This window comes from Psammomys obesus, unplaced genomic scaffold, assembly GCF_907164565.1.
Source record: "Psammomys obesus unplaced genomic scaffold, mPsaObe1.curated_primary_1811, whole genome shotgun sequence".
In the NCBI taxonomy this organism is placed as follows: Eukaryota; Metazoa; Chordata; class Mammalia; order Rodentia; family Muridae; genus Psammomys; species Psammomys obesus.
This window is the reverse complement of record NW_026595981.1, coordinates 23,933,724-23,939,900: the sequence shown is the minus strand read 5'-3', so window position 1 is coordinate 23,939,900 and position 6,177 is coordinate 23,933,724. Positions and strand designations below refer to the sequence as shown.

Below are 6,177 nucleotides of genomic sequence, written 5' to 3'. Positions count from 1 at the left end.
CTCCCTCCCTCCCTCCCTCCCTCCCTCCCTCCCTCCCTCCCTCTCTCTCTCTCTCCTTCCCTCCTTCCTTCCCTCCCTCCTTCTTTTCCTTCTTTCTTTTATCTCTCCCTCCCTCTCTTCCTCCTTTCTTTCTTTTTCATTCATTACTGTCTAGTGGCTTTGATCCAGTTTGTTTTCTCTATCAGTTAAAGAAATAAAAGGCAGGAAAATTGGCAAGTAGCAGCAGGGAAATTCACTAACACAGAAAACAGGAACAGACAGAATCAACTGATCAAGAAAGGCTTTTATGCTGGGTGTGGTAGCATATATCTTTGATATCAGGCGGTGGATCTCTGTGAGGTCAAGTCCAGCCTGGTCTACAAAGTGAGTTCCAGTACAGCCAGGGTTACATAGAGAAACGCTCTCTCAAAAAAGAAAAAAGAAAAAAAAAAGAATAAAGAAAGGCTTTTACTAGGAGTGAGGAACCCCCCCCCCCCAAAAAAAAAAAAAACATAGAAAAATAAATGGGTGTGGGGGAATGAAGGACATGGATCACACAATGAAAATGACAACAAAGATGACACAGACTTGGACAGCAAAGCCCAGTTTCTCCTGGAGGGTTGGAGATTTTAAAGTCTTTGAAGAGTTTTCCTCCCTAATTTAGAGTTGGTCATTTGGCAGAAAGACTGATTGGCTCACAACTGTTCTCCTGATTGGGTGTGAACCTGTTGAACCAGTCCAGGGGCCCGCTGGCAGGAGAGAAAGGCCACAAATCTTTGTTTTAAGCTTCCAAGCTTTTGTTTCAGGACTGTGTTTGGTCAGAACACCCCTAAAGGTCCAGGCCCATGGCTAAACTCAAGCTGGACTGTAGAAGGATTTCTGGTGGTTAGAAAAATGTCCGGCATTCCACAGGACTGTGTGAAACAGGCTCCTGCCCGCCATTGACAGGTACCTGTTGTTGCATCTCAAAGCCTGTGCTGGCCTCCAGGCTCCTTACATTTCTACGTTAGGCCCTTCTCATCTTCCCTAAACCTCCCCCAGGTTTCCTTCCTTCCAGATACCCAGTTTCTATATAACCTCAAGGCTTCTCTTCTGCCCCTACGTTTCTCTCTTCTCTGTTAGATGGCCCTGGCTAGATCCAGTCTGTTTCTTTTTCTTTCTGGTTTGGAGTCTTCCAGATGCCCCTGCCTGCTCTCTCTTTCTCATCTACAATGAAAACCTCCACCCCACCCCCACTCCACATCACGGAGCAGCTATTTCTGTATTTTCTTTACTGTGTCCTCACTTATAGACAGGAGGGTGTGAAAGGATGTCAGCCGCCTTGGAAGGTCACCAGCTTTATTGCCTAGCCATAGCTTCTCTCCTTGTCTGTCTGTCTATCAGGAAATCTAACTACTAGTCCCTCAACACAAGAAGGACCTAGACTAGAGGCTGAGGATGATTAACTCCAGTGGCTTTGCAACACCTCACCTGGCCAAGCACCTCAACATTTAGAGGGGGCCCCTCCCAGAGCTGTGAAGACCTAACCTTGACCTTTAAATCTCAAGTGAAAGTGGCTCAGCGATATAGCCCTGGCTCACTCTGTAGACCAGACTGGCCTACTCAAAGATCTACTTGCTTCTGCCTCCGGAGTGCTGGAATTAAAGGTATGAGCCAGCTGAAACTCAACCAGCCTTAAAACCAACATAAAAAATCCCCAGTTTCCCCAAGCTATCTCCTCCTCTATGTGTCACACCCTATCTTGCCCCCCTGCAGCCCTCAGTCCAGAGGAAAGCTGTTCCTTCTCTGCCTTCTAAATGCAAATGAAATGAATCTTCCTCGACAGCTCCTGGGCTCTCTTTACTTCATTCATTTCTGTTCTTGGTGGCACCTAAGCTACTCTGGAATTTTCAAGGGAAAGGTTTGGCAAACCCAGGAGGACTATGGGAACAAACAAGAAACAGAGCCCATTAAATGCATGAGATAGAGTCAAGTTGACAGAGCTAAGGGGACCGGAAGAAGAGGGTGGTTTAAGAGTCACGGCTCCCGGAAGTATACCCTGTCATCTGTACCATGCCTTTCCAGGCGACTCATGTGTTCAACAAATACTCAGAGAGCACACAGTCCCCGTTCTCATGAGCACCCCATGCCACCTGCAGGTGACTTAGGAATCATGTCCGGTGAGCCACCAGCTGTGATGGGAAAGATATTCAGGTTAGGGAGCATGGAACAGGGTCACCAATCTAGACTTGGGGGAAGGCCATGGGAAGGGGCTTGAGAGGCAGGTAAGGAGGGAGAAAAGTGAAAGGGCCAGGGAAGCAGAAAGGAGGCTCGATGCACCAAGAGGGTGAGACAAGAGGGTGAATGGTCACCACAAACCACATTGGAGCTGTGGGCTCGGGAGTTCCCTGCCTTCAGGCTGTGGCTGGTAACGTCAGACTCAGGTCTCAGAGTCCTGAGGCCTTCCTGCTCATGCCCACGTTTCCTGTCTGAGTACTGTGACACCGAAAAATGGCTGTGTTCGGTGGAGGTCCCTAAACCAGAGCTAACTCCTGTTGCAGAATGGCTGCCTCTCCCATCCCATCAGATCCTCCAGGGAGAAGCTGAGGCTTGGAGAGTTTGAAGCTTGGCGACCTTGAGGCAGCTACCTGGGGTAGGCCAGAAGCTGGTGGGAACCTGCTGCTTTGCTAGCTGCCTCACAGCTATGGCTGCAGCGCCCCCTCGTGGACACATTACGCATCAGGAAATTGTCAGATAAACTAATTTTTACAGCTGGACGGGAAGGGCTCTTTCTGGAAGACAGAACCTCCTCCGTACTTATGTTGACCAGAGAAGAAAAGACATAAGCTGAGGGGGAACATAAGCACCGATGGAACTTTGGACTTCTGGCCCTACTGGGTTCTTCCTCCTGTAACACCATCAACTCATCTCAATCCTCTTTGCTGCTGTAGGAAGGCCAGGGAGCGATCTGGAGTGTGGGTTCTGCTGTGCCCTGACAGGCTTGTTCTCATGAGTCCTCTGGTCAGCATAAGGCTGGGTCAGCAGGACGGGAAAAGGAGCTGGGGGAGGAAAAAGCTTGCCAGGCTGCAGAGTGTCAAGTCTCCTTTGGCCTCCAGGGGGTGCTGTGGAGCTGCGTTGTTTCAGCTGGGGCAGCACCTGCCAAGCACAAGGAAGCAGCCCCAGGACAAAGGGCAGGTGTTTTATCAGCTGGCCGCACTTGCGCAAGGCTCCCGACCTCTCTGCAAATGTTTCTCAGTCTGCACAGCAACAAAGATCCGGTTCTGCTCCCCTTTCCTGGCGTTGGCGGCTCAGAGGGGATCGCAGTTTGCCCTAGGGGCTTGTAGGGTGGTGGGTCTAGGCAGTTAGCCCATGGGAAAGCCCGCAGCTGACCGTGGCTGAAGCTGACCTCCAAAGTGGATATCCCCTCCAAACACACGTCCCAAGGCCGGGCTTCTGGTAGATGGCACAGCCTAAACCGCAGGGCTTTGGACTCTAAACGTCGTCTTTCCCCTCACGGGTCTCCTGAGCTGGTTTAGGGCGTATGTGAAGGTGGTAGAAAGCAGAGGCTCTGAAGAGTCGGGGCTACAAACGCACGAGGCTATGTTTCCTTATCTGTGAAATGGGAGGTGGCCGTTTCCCTTGGAAGGCTGTTGGAAGGCATGTACATTGTGGCTGTAAAGAAACAGTGAGTGTGTCTGTGTGTGTGTGTGTGTGGGGGGGGGGTCAGGGTAGCTAGTTTGTTTTTTTTTACATGTGGGCTCATCCCCAGAGATTGGGCTGGGACAGTCGGAACATGCTGTTACTCCCCGAGGCAGGTGGAGAGGTGCCGGGAGGTGGTGTCCTGGAGTGCTGGGAGTGGGACTGGGCCCTTGCTAGGACACTCAAGATGGCCAGGAACCAGTGCAGTGCAGTGCAGGGATGGAGCTGACAGGGGCTGGGGCCTGGCAGGGCAGGGCAAGGGCAGGTAGGAGGGGGTGTGGGCTGAGTCATGCTCCCTCCCTCCCCCCAATCTCAGCTTGATGGGATGCGGAAGGAGTGAGAAGGCCTGGCCGTACCTGGTGCAGACAAACTAGGTGGGGAGGCTGCTCTGGGAAACACATGGCACCCTGCCAGCCACACCCACTGGCCCGACCTTGCCCTACCCTGTTTAACCCCTAGGGTGGGAGTGGGGTGAAGGAGAAATGTTGGGAGAAATCTCAAATGTGTGAGGGCGTGTGGGGATGTGAGATGAGGGCTGGCTGCTCTCTTCTTCCCGTTCTTCCCCCCCATCCCTGGTCATCAAGGCTTCCTTCCTGTGAGCTGGATATGGAGGGGGAGGCTCACAGCTGCCCCTCCCCCAGCTAAGGTACAGGCCACATGTGTATCAGGCTTCCTGTAGACTTTCAGACACACCTGGTCCCATTGGTTCTAGGCTCAGGGGTAGCTCTTGCGTGGGCGTGGACAAAGCACGTCCTGTGCAGAGATGGAGACCAGGCTAGGGAATGAGCAATGCCCAAGGGAAGCTCAGGTAGGGGTTCAGAGGGGGGAGAGAACCTGGGGCCTGGGCAGGGGGTTATGTGGGAGAAGAGGCTGCTGGGAACAAGTTACCACAAACCAAGACAAACTCTTGTTTTTGAGGTGGGTTTCTCTAGTGTCCCAGATTGCCATCAAATCCAGGATCCCCCTGCCTCAGATCAGCCTTCTGAGTGCTGGGGTTGCAGATGTGCCCCCCATGCCTGTTTCAAATTTGCTGTCTCGCAGTTCTGGGCACACACGTCTAAAATGAGTTGTCTGGCTTAAATGAGAGCTTGGGTAAGAAACGCCTTCCTTCTGGAGGCTCAGGTGGGGAGGGCTGAGAATTCATCTTGATGGCTAATCTTTTTTTTGTTTATCTGTTTGTTTTCCAGACAGGGTTTTTCTGTGTAACAGAGCCCTGGCTCTCCTGGACTCGATTTGTAGACCAGGCTGACCTCGAACTCCTGCCTCCTGAGTGCCGGCATTAAAGGCGTGCACCACCACACCTGGCTTTGATGTTGATTCTGAACTGTCAACTTGGCTGGATTTAAAATCGACCAGGAGGCCAGGCTTTGGGCGTGTCTTATTTCCAGAGAGGTGAGAGGTGAGAAGACCCAGCCTGAACAAGGGTAGCACTATCTGGTAGGATGGGGTCCAGGACTGAAGAAAAAAAAAAAGAAAAAGAAAAAGAAAAAAAGACATCATGTAACAGGCCCCCAGACCTTACTTAGCACAGTTAACTCCATGATGAAAGTACTATTTCAGGTCATAAAACTTAGCACACGGTACCACCAGCCAAAATAAAAACAAAGACCCAATTCACCATTGTCTACAGTTCTGGGAAAGTCTCTAAATGTACTAACTTTGCTTTTTGGCTTCTGCAGGTCTGCTTCTGACGAGCTGTTCTTGTTAACTGGAGCATATCAACCCTGGACATCGTGTTTTGTAAAGCTCACCCTGAGAAAGGCTCAGAGCGCCAGCAGGATCCTAACAGCCAGTGCCGTCACTGATAAAGGCTTTCTGTTGGCTTAAGCCCGTGTCTGAGCGGTCTTGTCTAGTGGACAGTCCACAGCCATTGAGCTGAGCACCAGCCCACGGCTCTCTGCTTCCTGTCTGTGGCTGCAGTGTGACCGTCTGCCTGACGATCCTGTCACCATGCCTTTCCTCCTCCGGGGGACTGTCCCCTCAGACCTGTCCCCTCAGAGCCAACACAGATGCTTCCTCTGCTGTTAGGTACTTTGTCATAGCAACCAGATAAATATCCAACACGCCACTTCCTTGTTTGTCCAGTTTCTAGAGAGGCTGGGATTCTTTCCTTGGCTGGAGGGCCCTCCTTCACCTTGCGTCCGTTTCCATAGTTGTGTCTCTTCTCTCTGATTTGACGGTCCTGTCTCCCTCTTGTAAGACCTTGTCACGACACTGCGCCCAAACAGCCACGGAGGGTGCTTGTTTTCAGGGCATGTGCATCTCTTCAAGGTGACTCTTCTGCAGGTGGCGTTGGAGGCAGGCAAAGCTGACAGGCGCGATGATTGAAAGGGCACTGCAGGGCGGCAGGGTGGCAGGGCCGGCCGAGCAGAGGTGGGGCTTGAGGAACGTTAAGTGGCCCACGACAGCTCCTCTGGGTGGTTGCAGGAAGGTGTGGCTTTGGGGAACAGGGACAGAAAGCCTACGTGACATGACCAGTGCCTTGACCCAGACAAGTGTGTCATGAGGGCTAGGATTGGG

At 52.0% G+C, this 6,177-nt stretch overlaps 1 long non-coding RNA gene across 4 annotated transcripts; it reads left to right on the top strand.

Moving 5' to 3' along the window:
• Positions 1-3,235: 3,235 nt before the first annotated feature.
• On the top strand, positions 3,236-5,741 carry LOC129686406 (uncharacterized). 4 transcript variants are annotated; one of them, XR_008721605.1, is made up of 4 exons: positions 3,236-3,643; positions 4,576-4,749; positions 4,845-5,056; positions 5,337-5,741. It is a non-coding gene; the product is annotated as an uncharacterized LOC129686406 (long non-coding RNA). The 4 variants fall into 4 exon arrangements; XR_008721607.1 differs by lacking the exons at positions 3,236-3,643; positions 4,576-4,749 and adding an exon at positions 4,365-4,465 and having other exon boundaries at positions 4,845-5,049; XR_008721604.1 differs by lacking the exons at positions 3,236-3,643; positions 4,576-4,749 and adding an exon at positions 4,365-4,465.
• Positions 5,742-6,177: the final 436 nt, after the last annotated feature.